The sequence below is a fragment of the Crinia signifera genome, chromosome 9 (genome assembly GCF_055691185.1).
Source record: "Crinia signifera chromosome 9, ASM5569118v1, whole genome shotgun sequence".
Lineage (NCBI taxonomy): Eukaryota > Metazoa > Chordata > Amphibia > Anura > Myobatrachidae > Crinia > Crinia signifera.
The window spans coordinates 128,789,352-128,805,309 of NC_139225.1; the positions used below are offsets into that span (position 1 = coordinate 128,789,352).

General features: G+C 46.9%; 1 pseudogene; it reads left to right on the plus strand.

Annotated features, from left to right (window-relative positions):
* The first annotated feature begins 2,068 nt into the window (after positions 1 to 2,068).
* Positions 2,069 to 8,494, plus strand: LOC146036921 (uncharacterized; annotated as a pseudogene).
* Positions 8,495 to 15,958: the final 7,464 nt, after the last annotated feature.

The following is a 15,958-nucleotide window of genomic DNA, read 5'->3' on the forward strand; positions in this document are numbered from 1 at the left end:
GCATGCGTTCACCTCCCAGTGGGCCATTCGCGGCTGGCTGCTGTGTGTGCAATCTGTTTCATTTCATTTCGGTGTAGATGCTTGGCTGCCATGCCAATCGATGTTGGTGCATGTGCAGCAGCGGTGACTGCAAATCATGGATGGAGACTGACTAGTGTACAGGCTTGAGGATGTAGCAGATTTAAGGTCCCTATACGGCGACTTCTCCCCTCAGAGAAGTCACACACAATGCCCCCTTGAGCCGCCCAGTACCTTCCCAGGTGGCAGGATCTATACTTGCCTACTTTTGAAAACTAGATTGCTAGACTAATGAGGGAGAGAGGGAGATTGCTGCTATTTCAGGGAGTCTCCTGCAGAATGCAAGAGGGTAGGTAACTATGGCAGGATCACATGCAATATATCACATGCAGTCCCAGCCAAGCTTGCTCAGCTCGGATGCAATCCTACAGATTGCTTCTCCAGCCGGTGTGACTCGGAGGCTCCAGTGCCATGCACACGGCACAGCGCAACGCATCGGACCTACTGTTGCAGGAGGTCCTGGCCTCCAGCGATTCATTCCACAATCACAGGAAAAGAGTCCAAATTGCAGGTAAATTGCCTAGTGTATGGGGGCCTGAACTTTACACACCATCAGATGCCTTACAGCTATGAACAGCTCTGTTACTTAACCAGTTTAGTTGTTTTAATGAAAATATAGCTGGCACAGCTGTACTCACTGTTACATCACTGGGTAATTGCAGGTCACACTGGAGCTAAGCGGAAGACTACTGTCTCCCATAGTGGCAAACACACACATGATGGCTCTGCAGATGCGCATTAGTAGCCTCAGAGGCCATATTGTACATGGGATGCAGAAGTTTTATTACTGTATACTGAGCTACTTGCATGCACACATTGGGCAGTATTTAATGCTTTTTGCGAGCTGTGAGAGCGGGCAGTGCTGATTGTCTCTGGTCAGCATTCAACTGACCCCCTGCACATGCCGTTTCCACCTCACTGGGTTTCTACAGTGACGTGGGAACGGCGTGTGCGGCCGCCAATACAGCAAGGCTCATGGCTAAATGCACCGGGCTCCCTGCATTAAGGCCCCCATACATCAGGCCGACTTGTCCTTAGGACAAGTCGGACCGAATTCGCCTGTGAGCTGCCCGGCAGCTCCCCGGGAGGCTCACATACAATTTGGCACTTGATGAGCCAATTCACATGTGATAAATCGCTTGCGCAAGCTGCAGCGGGCGGTGAGGAGCAAGGGGCAGGCGGTGATACTCATCAGTGGGACGCCGGAGCGGGCAACGGGTCCTGACGCTTTAACTAGCTGGCGGCTCCGGCGAGTGCTGACCTGGTCGGGCGGTGTGATCACAGACATCAGCAGCGGGGACGGGCAGTGCAGTGGCGGGTATTAGGCATTGTGGACGTGGTGGTTGCGCATCTGGGAACTTATGCAAGTGATGCTACAAAACCCTTTCCTGGGCATTTGCATACCCACTTTCAAACTGTATACAGATCGTGATATTGATCGGAGCATTTTCATCAGTCACTGAAACTTGCCCCATCCCTATGGTAGCTGCAGGCTCTACTCTGACCTCCTATATAAGCCCATAGGCCAGATGTACTAAGCTTCAAAAAGTGATAAAATGGAGTGATAAACAGCCAGCCAATCAGCTCCTGCCTGACATTTTTCAAACACAGTCTGTGACATGGCAGGTGGGAGCCGATTGGCTATCACTCTCCATTTTATAACTTTTGATGCTTAGTGCATCTGGCCCCATATCTGTGTGTGCACTAAGCCACCTCACAGTTTCCACACAGGAATCTCCACTATATTTTATATACTCCTCTCCCTGCTTTTAGCTGAAATTGTAACTGTGTCATAAGACACATGCGAGTTGCAAAAATAATCTCTGTTTTATATCTGACCTTTGCAGTGCATATACGGTCTCCAATTACATTCTGTACAGTATATATATATGGAAACAGTCAGGGGTTCCTCATTCCGTCAAACAACTTATTTTTGTTGTTGAATAAACAATGACAAAGTAACATCAAGTTATCTGTTATTATTGCTCACATGAAGTTACTGATTATTGATCACATGTTAGAACTTGGTGAGAATTATATGATTGTACAGGTTGAGTATCCAGTATCCGAATATCCGTTATCCGAATTATTCCGAAAACCAGACATTCCAGAAAGTACATTTTTTTTTTTTTTTTGCTAAAAACTCACTGGGGACATCTGTAACAGCACTACTGGGGACATGATATGTAACTGGCACTATATATGTACAAGACAATGATTGCTTGGCATTCAAATTCAATATCTACGATAACACACACATTTTGTTTCATGTTTTGAAACCTTGTTTTTTGAACAAATAAAATATATATGTGTGCATTTCATGTGTTTGATGTGTTTATACAGTATAAATGCAAGATACTTCAAAATACATCATTGAAATATTAAAATATTCCGAAATATGGAATAATCCGTTATCCAAAATTCTCAGCATTTTGGATACGGGATACTCAACCTGTATATAGAATAGATGCAAGACTGGGGTGTACTGTAACTGATTTTCACATGTGAATATTCATGGTAGAAGGTTGCACACAGGAAATAATGGGGGTGGATGTGCCCACCGGGGGTGGGGGGGGGGGGGGGATAATGGGGGCGGATGTGCAGATCGTGATAAGCTATATATATATTTTTTAATGTGGACCCTTGTCTCTCCGTCTCTTACTAGCATTACTCTTAGGCCCTTATTCAGACCTGATCGCAGTACAAATTTGTTCTCAAAATGGGCAAAACCATGTGCACTGCAGGTGGGGCAGATGTAACATGCATAGAGAGAGTTAGATTTCTGTGAGTTATTTTGTTTCTGTGCAGGTTGAATACTGGCTGCATTATTTTTACACTGCAATTTAGATTTCATTTTCAACACACCCCACCTAAATGTAACTCTCTCATGTTACATCTGCCCCACCTGCAGTGCATGGTTTTGCCCATTTTGAGAACAAATTTGTACTGCAATCAGATCTGAATAAGGGCCTAAGAGGGAAATATACCAAATTTTCTAAAGGATCAAAATGTGCCCATGTCAACCAATCAGAATCTAGTGTTCATCTTCTAGATAAATTAAAGCTGGACACGGATTGGTTGCCATGGGCAACCACTGTTACCTTTCTTAGAATTTTTGGTACTTATGTAGTATCTGGGCTGCCGATTTTGTGATTGTATGCCTTACCTTAAGGCATACAATCAGATGCGATGCGATGCGATTCGATGCGATTTTGCATAGGATTCATTGTTAAGAAGGTCCTGTTCATTTCCCCACTATCCAAGTGGGCATAGAGTTGATTTTACATAGCGTGGCGAGCGCAGCGAGCCACCGAGCCCGAAGCGTGGCGAGCGGCCGCATATTTCTTAAAAAGTATTCTGTGTCCGCTCGCCACGCTTCGGGCTCGGTGGCTCGCTACGCTCGCCACAGGTTTATATCCAACTCCATGCCCACTTGGATAGTGGGGAAAGGAAAAGGACCCCTTTTTCCCATTGAATTCTATGTTAAAATGGACTCAGACCATTTTAACATTGAATCCTATGGAAAAATCTTGACCATCGCATCGCATACGATTTGGTCGCATGCGATGCGATACGATGCGATCCGATTTCTAAATCGGACGCCCAGATACTACATAAGTACCGAATTTTTGATACATCTACCCCTAACTGATAGCGTACTAGGGATGGCCATTGACAAATCCTACATCAATGGCTTTTTTAAGCAGCTACCATCAATGGTTATAAAGCACTAGGTGATTCATCGCGCCCTCCGGGCGCTCTTCACACCGTTGTGTGTTGCTTCGCACCATTAGAAGTAGAAATATATGTGAGTGTGAGATATAGTGTAATTTGCAGAATAATGCATTTGAGAGCATAAATGTTGGAAGCATGGATGTGTGTGTGTGTATAGTTGTGAGTATTGTAGGCATGGATGGGGGTGTGTAGTTGTGAGTATTGGAGGCCTGGATGGGTGGGTGGGTGTGTGTGTGTAGATGTGAGTATTGGAAGCATGGATGTGTGTGTGTGTAGTTGTGAGTATTGTAGGCATGGATGGGGGTGTGTAGTTGTGAGTATTGGAGGCCTGGATGGATGGGTGGGTGTGTGTGTGTGTAGATGTGAGTATTGGAAGCATGGATGTGTGTGTGTGTGTGTGTGTGTGTGTGTAGTTGTGAGTATTGTAGGCATGGATGGGGGTGTGTAGTTGGGAGTAATGGAGGCATGGATTGGTGTTTGAGTATTGGAGGGATGGATGGGTGTGTGGGTGTGTGGGTGGGTGGGTGTAGATGTGAGTAATGGAAGCATGGATGTGTGTGTGTGTGTGTGTAGTTGTGAGTTTTGGAGGCATGGATGGGTGTGTGTAGTTGTGAGTAATGGAGGGATGGATGTGTGTATGTGTGTGTGGGTGTCGTTGAGAGTATTGGAGTCATAGAAGTGTGTGTGTGGGTTAAAATCACATTGGTGCGTTAGTGGGCAGAGTTTTGAAGGCACCTTGAAGCAAATGTCAAAATCATAAGACATGTTTATTTTGGAGTTTTGGAGGCATGGATGGATGGGTGTGTGTGTGTGTGTGTGTATTGTGTATTTTTGGAGGCATGGATGGGTGTGTGTGTGTAATTGTGAGTATTGTAGACATGCAGGGGTGTGTGTGTGTGTGTAGTTGTGAGTGTGGTAGGCATGGCTGGGTGTGTGTGTGTGTGTGTGTGTGTGTGTGTGTAGTTGTGGCATGAATGGGTGTGTGTGTAGTAGTGAGTATTACAGGCATGGATGGGTGTGTGTATGTGTGTAGCAGTGAGTATTGGAGGCATGGATATGTGGGTGTGTAGTTGTGAGTATTGGAAGCTTTGATGTGTGTGTATTTGTGATTTTTTGAGCTATGGATGGGTATGGGTGTGTGTTTGTGTGTAATTGTGAGTATTGTAGGCATGCATGTGTGGGTGTGTGTAGGTGTGAGAGTGGTAGCCATGGATGGGTGTGTGCGTAGTTGTGAGTATTGGACGCATGAATGTGTGTGTGTGTGTAGTAGTGAGTATTGGAGGCATGGAGGGGTGTGTGTCTGTGTGTAGTTGTGCGTATTAGAGGCGAGAAGGGGGGGGGGATCGCAGAGAGAAGGAGAGGGGGGAATCGCAGAGAGAAAGAGAGAGAGGGATCGCAGAGCCAGAGAGTCAGAAAAAGAGAGAACGCCGAGATAGAGGGATTTCAGAGAGAGAGAGTGATCTCAGAGAGAAAGAGAGGGATCTCAGAGAGAAAGAGAGGGATCTCAGAGAGAAAGAGAGGGAGCTCAGAGAGAAAGAGAGGGATCTCAGAGAGAAAGAGAGGGATCTCAGAGAGAAAGAGAGGGATCTCAGAGAGAAAGAGAGGGATCCAAGCGAGAAAGAGAGGGATCTCAGAGAGAAAGAAAGAAAGAGATCGCAAAGAGAGAGAGGGAACGCAGAGAGAGAGAGGAAACGCAGAGAGAGAGAGAACGCAGAGAGAGAGAGGGAACGCAGAGAGAGAGGGAACGCAGAGAGAGGGAACGCAGAGAGAGAGAGAGAGAGAGAGAGGGAAAGCAGAGAGAGAGGGGGAACGCAGAGAGAGAGAGAGAGGGAAAGCAGAGAGAGAGATTGAACGCAGAGAGAGAGAGGGGGAACGCAGAGAGAGAGAGAGATTGAACGCAGAGAGAGAGAGGGAGGGATCGCAGAGAGAGACGGAGGGAACGCAGAGAGAGAGAGGGAGGGATCGCAGAGAGAGACGGAGGGAACGCAGAGAGAGAGAGGGAGGGATCGCAGAGAGAGACGGAGGGAACGCAGAGAGAGAGGGAGGGGGAACGCAGAGAGAGGGAGGGAACGCAGAGAGAGAGAGATCGAACGCAGAGAGAGAGAGGGAGGGATCGCAGAGAGAGAGAAAGAGGGGGAACGCAGAGAGATAGGGAATGCAGAGAGAGAAAGAGAGAGAGGGAACGCAGAGAGAGAGGGATCGCAGAGCCAGAGAGTCAGAAAAAGAGAGAACGCCGAGATAGAGGGATTTCAGAGAGAGAGAGTGATCTCAGAGAGAAAGAGAGGGATCTCAGAGAGAAAGAGAGGGATCTCAGAGAGAAAGAGAGGGAGCTCAGAGAGAAAGAGAGGGATCTCAGAGAGAAAGAGAGGGATCTCAGAGAGAAAGAGAGGGATCCAAGCGAGAAAGAGAGGGATCTCAGAGAGAAAGAGAGGGACCTCAGAGAGAAAGAGAGGGACCTCAGAGAGAAAGAGAGGGATCTCAGAGAGAAAGAGAGGGATCCAAGCGAGAAAGAGAGGGATCTCAGAGAGAAAGAAAGAAAGAGATCGCAGAGAGAGAGATGGAACGCAGAGAGAGAGAGGGAATGCAGAGAGAGAGAGAACGCAGAGAGAGAACGCAGAGAGAGAGAGGGAACGCAGAGAGAGAGGGAACGCAGAGAGAGGGAACGCAGAGAGAGGGAACGCAGAGAGAGAGAGAGGGAAAGCAGAGAGAGAGGGGGAACGCAGAGAGAGAGAGAGAGAGAGAGAGAGGGAAAGCAGAGAGAGAGGGGGAACGCAGAGAGAGAGAGAGAGAACGCAGAGAGAGAGAGGGGGAACGCAGAGAGAGAGAGAGATTGAACGCAGAGAGAGAGAGGGAGGGATCGCAGAGAGAGACGGAGGGAACGCAGAGAGAGGGAGGGATCGCAGAGAGAGACGGAGGGAACGCAGAGAGAGAGAGAGGGAGGGGGAACGCAGAGAGAGAGAGGGAGGGATCGCAGAGAGAGAGAAAGAGGGGGAACGCAGAGAGAGAGAGGGAGGGATCGCAGAGAGAGAGAGAGAGGGATCGCAGAGAGAGAGAGGGAGGGATCGCAGAGAGAGAGAAAGAGGGGGAACGCAGAGAGAGAGAGGGAGGGATCGCAGAGAGAGAGAGAGGGATCGCAGAGAGAGAGAGAGAGGGATCGCAGAGAGAGAGAGAGGGATCGCAGAGAGAGAGATAGAGGGATCGCAGAGAGAGAGAGAGGGATCGCAGAGAGAAAGAGGGGGATCGCAGAGAGAGAGGGGGATCGCAGAGAGAGAGAGAGGGATCGCAGAGAGAGAGAGGGATCGCAGAGAGAGAGAGAAAGAGGGGGAACGCAGAGAGAGAGAGAGAGGGAACACAGAGAGAGAGAGGGAGGGAACGCAGAAAGATAGGGAACGCAGAGAGAGAGAGATAGAGGGATCGCAGAGAGAGAGATAGAGAGAGGGATCGCAGAGAGAGATAGAGAGAGGGATCGCAGAGATAGAGAGGGATCGCAGAGAGAGAGAGAGAGAGATCGAACGCAGAGAGAGAGAGGGAGGGAACGCAGAGAGAGAGATAGAGATATCGCAGAGAGAGAGATAGAGATATCGCAGAGAGAGATAGAGATATCGCAGAGAGAGATAGAGATATCGCAGAGAGAGAGATAGAGATATCGCAGAGAGAGATAGAGATATCGCAGAGAGAGAGATAGAGATATCGCAGAGAGAGAGATAGAGATATCGCAGAGAGAGAGATAGAGATATCGCAGAGAGAGATAGAGATATCGCAGAGAGAGAGATAGAGATATCGCAGAGATAGAGATATCGCAGAGAGATAGCGATATCGCAGAGAGAGAGAGATAGAGATATCGCAGAGAGAGAGATAGCGATATCGCAGAGAGAGAGAGATAGAGATATTGCAGAGAGAGAGATAGAGATATCGCAGAGAGAGATAGAGGGATCGCAGAGAGAGATAGAGGGATCGCAGAGAGAGATAGAGGGATCGCAGAGAGATAGAGATATCGCAGAGAGATAGCGATATCGCAGAGAGAGAGAGATAGAGATATCGCAGAGAGAGAGATAGCGATATCGCAGAGAGAGAGAGATAGAGATATTGCAGAGAGAGAGATAGAGATATCGCAGAGAGAGATAGAGGGATCGCAGAGAGAGATAGAGATATCGCAGAGAGAGATAGAGGGATCGCAGAGAGAGATAGAGGGATCGCAGAGAGAGATAGAGGGATCGCAGAGAGAGAGAGGGATCGCAGAGAGAGAGAGAGAGGGATCGCAGAGAGAGATAGATAGGGATCGCAGAGAGAGAGAGGGATCGCAGAGAGAGAGAGAGATAGGGATCGCAGAGAGAGATAGAGAGAGGGATCGCAGAGAGAGATAGAGAGAGGGATCGCAAAGAGAGATAGAGAGAGGGATCGCAAAGAGAGATAGAGAGAGGGATCGCAGAGAGAGATAGGGATCGCAGAGAGAGATAGGGATCGCAGAGAGAGAGGGATCGCAGAGAGAGATAGAGAGAGGGATCGCAGAGAGAGATAGAGAGAGGGATCGCAAAGAGAGATAGAGAGAGGGATCGCAAAGAGAGATAGAGAGAGGGATCGCAGAGAGAGATAGGGATCGCAGAGAGAGATAGGGATCGCAGAGAGAGAGAGTCGTTGCAGAGAGAGAGAGAGAGAGAGAGAGAGAGAGAGAGAGAGAGAGAGAGGGAGAAAGAGAGGGGGAGGTTGCAGAGAAAAGAAAAAAGAGGGATCACACAGAGAGCCCACAACCCCCCCCTACCCGAAATTCGCGGGCACCCCTCCCCCACCCCCCCCCCCCCCGAAATTTGCGGGCACCCCTCCCCCCCCTACCCGAAGTTCGCGGGCACCCCTCCCCCACCCGCGACCCCCCCCCCCCCGAAATTCGCGGGCACCCCTCCCCCCCCCTCCGAAATTCGCGGGCACCCCTCCCCCACCCGCGACCCCCCCCCCTGAAATTAGCAGGCAACCCCATGGGGGGGTGAACAAATAGCAAGAGAAAAGATGTGTCCTGGTGTGGTGCACCTAGAATAACCGTACAGTTATTCTAGGTGCACCACACCAGGACACATCTTTTCTCTTGCTATTTGTTCATACCTATTTGTGTCCAGTGGTAGCACACCCCTTGTGATAAACACACATTTGTATACATTAGCACAATAGGGGTTCACCCATTTTCCTCAACACGTTTGAGGGTCCTGTGCGAGTAGCAAACTCAATCCTGTTTTGCCCCATGGGGGGGTGCCATGCCCCTGCTGTACGATGAGCTTTACGATGAGTACAGAAGTACTCACTGTTGCTGTCCGGCCAGGGAACCACTGTAGGAGGAAGGAGCTGGCAGGAGGAGAGATTACAGATGAACCACAGCAGGGTTCCCGATGTGCACGCTGTCCTGCTGTCCTCTTAGCCTTTCACCGGCGCCATCACAGTGAGTTAGTGTGCTCGGGTGGAGGGGGCGTGGCCACTGCTCTTCAGGCCAGTAGAGGCCTGGAAAGCACAGAAAACGGCCCGACAGAGGAGGGTTTGGTCCTGCCCACCGGGAAATAGCCCGTTGTCCCGGTGGGCCAATCCGCCTCTGTATGAGAGTGAGCGGAGTGGGGGGGGGGGGGTTGCGCGTTGTGTAGCTGCTGGCTGAGTCAGGAGGCTGGTGGGGAGGGGGGATGCCCTATGGCCGGGCATGGGGTGGTGTGCCATGGGATGAGTTGGGGGTGGGGTTTGCGGGCGGTGAGCAGCCGTGGGGCTGAGTCAGGACATGTATGGGCGGGCATGGGGAGTGGCGGCCGAGGATGGGTGTGAGCTGATGTGGAGAACGGAAGGCAAGGGGGGTGCTGTGTAGAACGGAAGTGGCCAGGTTTTGCAGTGTGGCTAACGGTGGATGGGCCTGTCAATCACCCGTTGAACCCCGCCCACCGTTGGCTACACTGCTTTGACTGACAGATCTGGCTAAATATATAAGAGATTCTACCATTGATGGTTCCCGCTATCAAATAACCGAGCATTCCTGGAAGAACCTTTGAGGGATATAGACAGAGTTTCCTCCGCGCATGCGTTTACCTCCCAGTGGGCCATTCGCGGCTACCTGCTGTGTGTGCAATACGTTTCATTTCATTTCGGTGTAGATGCTGCCATGCCAATCGATGTTGGTGCATGTGCAGCAGCGGTGACTGCGATTAATGGATGGAGACTGACTAGTCTCTGCTTTAATTAAGACTCGGAGTGGAGACTGGAGTAGTCAGTGTACGTGCAAAGCATTATGGGGATTGTAGTTTTTAGGAGTTTTGCCATTTTTCAACAGTATTTGGGTTTTGCTGAGTGCATGCTCGACATCTATGCCGTCACACGAGGCAAACCAGGCCACCGCCAGGCCCGATACAGAGAAGATTCTCAGGCGAGCCGGGACAGGCCCGATACTGTAAAACATGGAGGAGGAAGCATGATGGTTTGGAATGTCATGAGTTTTTGTGGTAAAATCCAGCGGTCAAAGACACAGTACAAATTATACTATACGGTGGCCAAGATAGCAATGGGTGGGATGCAGTGTAAATCCCGGTGGTCGGGATCCCGGCGTTCAGAATCCCGACGCTGGAATCCCGACACTTTCTCCCTCCGGGGGTGTCCACGACACCCCCGGAGGGAGAATAAATTAGTGTGCCGAATGTAGCGAGGCACCGGGCCCGCAAGGGGGGGGGGGGGCGATCCACGTCCCCCCCTTGTCGGGATTTCGACGATTGGGATTCCAGCGTCGGGATTCTGAACGCCGGGATTCTGAACGCCGGGATCCCGACCGCCGGGATTTAATACTGAATCCCAATGGGTAAATGGTGTGTCAACCACACTAGTATACACATACACCTCACTGAAAGTAACATAAAACAAGATCAGGTGTGTAAATAACATTTTATTACTGCATTGACATCAGACAGAGAGAATGTGAGTATACACTTTATTATATCTACAATACTTTTCCCATTCGTTATTATATATTTAATAATATAGGGAGAACAGTACATCAATGAAATGGCACTAATCATGTTTAGATGTGGAAAAGCAGACCATAAACCATTCAAAATAATATTAGATCTACAGCTAATGTATTCAAAGTTCTATAAAGTAGAAGTGGTATTGTTGCCCATAGCAACCATCAGATTGTAATACTGCCTGATTCTGATTGGTTACCTCTATTTTTGAAAGCTTTTAGAAGTTTTGATAAATCTACCTCTATATGTAAAACTGAGACAAGGGCATAGGCGCCGAAACGTGGGTGCTCCGGGGCCCGAGCACCCATGGAAAGTGTTGAGCACCCACGGGCCACGGCCAGAGCTCACCCGCTGCTCGCCGCCAGCCCTGTGCTGCTGAGTCTGGAAACAGTCAGCGGCGGGTCCCTGCAGCGGATGGGAAGTCAGCAGTGGGGGTCCCTACGGAGGATGGGAACTAGTAGCGGTAGTTCCCATCACATTAATACCGCTGCTAGTTCCCATCTTCCGCAGGGACCCTGCTGCTGACGGTCCATCCGCTGCTGGGATCCCGCTGTGGCGCTGCCAGGATCCCCACCTGCCTGCGTCCATGACTGGGTGAGGTCTGTGGGAGTCCATTGCAGGGCCACATCCCTCCCCTGAAGGACACGCCCCCTTGAGCACCCACTGGCAAAACCATAAATCGGCGCCCCTGGACAGGGGAGTATATTCACACTGATTGTCAGGGCTTTGACCGATAGATTATAAACAACAATACAAAGAAATGGTAAACCAGGCCTGCTTAGTACATACAGTATTTCTAAGGCGCTTATAAATCTATCAGCCAAAGTCGCTGTTTAGTAAATGTATCCCCACTGCCCTATAAGGTCAGGATACATCATATGTACAGGAGCGGTGCATTTACTTTCCTAACATACAGCACTCTTCAATATACAGATAACACAAAGGCCAACATTCACTATGATTGGATGGGATGTTGCCATGGGCAACCAATCAGATTTTTGATCTTCAAGAAGGGGCAAAGTAAATAAGAAGTAGATTCTGAAGAAACAGAACTCCCATCTTGGTGAATTTTGGCCAAAAGACTCTTTTTTTAATCTTTTTGTGCAGATATGCCAGTACAGTGATACGGTTGAATGCAAAGGTGATGTAACCCATAGCAACCAAGCCATGTGATTTTTCTTCTTCATGAAATAAAAGCAAATTTAATTTAAAAACAAATGCAACAAACAGAATATTCAAAATGACGCTTTTTACAATAGGATTTTACTGCCCAAAAAATATTAATACTAGTTTCTACGGTTAAGACTACATCGCACAAGAATAACCCTGTGCACGCTACTCATGGACGGAAGGGAGCAGGTCGTTTAATTGCTCAAAGGTTTGCACACACACACACAAAAAAAATCAATTTCAAGCTGGTGTGGGTATTTTTTCCCTTTGATAGATTACTATAATAATTGTAGGGATACAAATACGTCAGATCTAAGGGGCATACACACCGGCGATTTGCTGTTTTCTAATGGGGCCTATCACCCCCGTGATTAATATCCAGCATGCTGAATAAATCAAGTGAATCGCAGAGTCGGTGCCAGTGTTCTCACGGAGCTTGCGTAGTGGCACATCGCTGTGTGCCGAGTGTTTTGGGTGACCTAGCATCACTCAGAACGCTAATCTCCTCCCGTGTAGGCCGCTTAAGAGATCTGTCTAGATTGCTTAAAAAGTAAGTACAAATCACCATCACCCACTCAGATCCTTAGCACATGCAGGCAAAATCTAGATAGATCGCCTAGGATGTGCATAGTCTACACTGGTCAGCATAGATCGCTATGTGTGTATGCATGATCTAGCGAGGAGAATTCAGCTACACCAGATTGATTTGCAGCCATCACTAAGCACAGATCGTCCCGTGTGTATGGGGGCTTTAATCTTGCTTTACGATTTTTCTTTTCCTTTTTCTTTGGCCCTAAAGGTTGTCAGATTGCCCTTATCAGGAGAACTTGTCTGCCTAGGACACTGCGCTGTTATATGTTCTTACATATTCATTCTCTTTTTAGCTAGCTGTTATTTACTTGAGGTATTAATAATAATAATAATAATAAAAAAAAAAACTGATTAATGGGGTTTTACACTCTACCAATGGGTTTCTCAAGCAGATTTGCTTTTAATGTTGTATTATGCATTTATTAGCTGTGAACGTGGCATAATCCAGGTCTGAAAGTAAACTACCTGAGACCAAGGGAGATATTTACTAAGATGGCAGTTCTATTTCACCTGGGATGTTGGTATAGGCAATCAAACGGAATCTACTTATTTATTTAGCACCTTCTAGAACAGGCATTCCCAACCACGGTCCTCAAGGCACACCAACAGTGCAGGTTTTAGTGATATCCAGGCTTGAGCACAGGTGACTTAATTAGTACCTGAGTGATTCTGATTAAACCATCTGTGCTGAAGCCTGGATATCACTAAAACCTGCACTGTTGGTGTGCCTTGAGGACCGTGGTTGGGAATGCCTGTTCTAGAAGATACTAAATAGTATCTGGTTAGTTGCCCATAGCAACATCCCATGTTTAACAGAACTTCCATCTTAGTAAATTCTCCCAAAGTCTTGAGCAGGGTCATGGTTGAGACCTGGGAATTTGCTGGTTTTACCTCTCTGAGAGTAGGATTAGAGACGCAATAATGGTGCATCTAGTCCAAGCAGCAGGAAGACATATGCAAGCCCAGAAATCAAAGTCAACTGAATAAAAGTTAGAAAGATAAAGCAACGAAGCGACAATAAAGTATAATTATATGGCGTGAATAAGACCTTTAAGATTTTGAGATACAAAAAAATGCATATATTAAGCTGGGTACAACAGTAGGTGATATATTGGTGTGCTCAGGCGAATCGCATCAACATATCAAGAACATCGTCTTGTGGGTACCTACTACTGCGTGCTCCTGTGGGTCATTTGCCAGTCTGTCCCGTTTGGCATTCTGTACGAATAACAAGCAACCTGGCAAACATTGGAATATACAAACAATTAACACCTCCAAAAGTAAAGAAGTCCTCCCCTGATGTTTGGAAAAGGCCTGGTGAGGTACATATTTAACAAAGATACCCTTTGATGAACACAAGACAGAAAGTCTTGGTGTCTTAATGTGAACATCTCCTACAGAGTTTAGGGGAGTTTATATTGCCATTGCCTCTTGGTACAGGTTGAGTATCCCGTATCCGAATATCCGTTATCTGAATTATTCCGAAAACCATACTTTTCAGAAAGTGGAGAATTTTTTTTTTTTTTTTTGCTAAAAACTCACTGGGGACATTTGTAACAGCATCACTGGGGACATGATATGTAACTGGTACTATATATGTACAAGACAATGATTGCTTGGCATTCTAATTCAATATCTGAGATAGTACACAAATTTTGTTTCATGTTTTGAAACCTTGTTTTTTGAACAAATAAAATATATTTGTGTGTATTTTATGTGGTAATAAAATATATTTGTGTTTATTTTATGTGTTTATACAGCATACATGCAAGATACTTCAAAATACATCATTGAAATATTAAAATATTCCGAAATACGGAATAATCCGTTATCCAAAATTCTCCTGGTCCCGAGCATTTTGGATACGGGATACTCAACCTGTACTATCAAAAAGTATCGACTGGTGACCGAATCTTTTGATTTCTTCACTTTCTGTCTCTCTGATCACACAAAGGGCCTTATTCTGTTCACTCGCAGAGGCAAATTCCTTCTCAAATGGACAGAACCATGTGCACTGCAGGTGGGGCAGATGTAACATGTGCAGAGAGAATTAGATTTCAGCGGCCGAACCCTCCCATCTGCCTGTGCAAACTCCTCCGCAAACTATACCGTCTCCCTCCGCCAGCCCATGCACTGTGCTGGAATATAGGCTTTCCTGTGCAAACAGAGGGGCACAGAAACATCAAATGTATCTATCACTATGCCCCTGGACACCAAGAATCTCTACTTTGTACAGCTGACAGGACATTTTATAATGTGGATAATAGCAGGAAAATAAATATGCACAAACAGATAGCCATAGCAACCAATCAAATTCTATCTTATCTTCTAGGAGGTGCTACATAAATAAAAAGTAGAATCTGATTGGTTGCTATAAGCAACATATTGGGTGAGATTTAATAGGATGAGATATTCAGAAAGTGAGAGATTTTGGAAGAAATCTCCAGTTTTTTTAAAACGGCAATCATTTACACTACAAAATCAAACTGGTTTTGCAGTGTAAATGATTGCCCCTTAAAAAAAACTGGAGATTTCTTCCAAAATCTCTCACTTTCTGAATCTCTCATCCTGTTAAATCTCACCCCCCATCTTCAACAGGACTCCCATCTTAGTAAATTGTCCCCGTTTGGGAGATGCTGCAGGTATACGTACTGTAGGTAAAGACAAGAGGTCAGGAACATTTACTGCAAAAATAATAATTATATTTCCAAGATCTGTATAAAAACGACATGTATTTTCAAGCACACTAAAAGGCAGTTAATACCAACAATCATCTATAGTATATTCCCTTTTCATTTGTCTCAGTATCAGAAGAAAGTGCTCATTATTACTAAATGTTTATGTGCAAGTCTCCGCCTAGGATTAGTAATACAGGATATCAGTAATCCGCAGAACACCATTGTCTCAGTAAGGATATATCATTATCCGATGGGTGAGTTCTTGGCTTTACTCCTCTTATTGCAGCAGAAATGTAGAACCATTTAGAAGTGTAAAGCTAGGTAGACATTGGGCGATATCTATATTGTATATCATTAATGATATATCGTATGCATATCGGCCAGTGTGTACAGTCACTATCGTTAATCCCCCCCATGGTCTGTACATGCAGCTCAATCTGACAATATGCTCAGCGACTGTATGTACAGAGCGGGTGGTGACGTCACTGACCAGTCTCTTGCGGCACCTCAGATATAGTTAACAATATTGGCGGTGCTGCATGAGAACAGTCAGTGTTGGGGATCACTTCCATGGGGCATGAGTCATTAGGTCGACAGTTAAAAGGTTGACACATAAATAGGTTGACATGGTCACAAGATCGGCCTGATCAAAAGGTCATGAGTTTTTCATGTTTTTTTTGGGGGGGAGACTTGGACACTGGCTGCGCTCGCCATGCTTCGGGTACGGTGCAT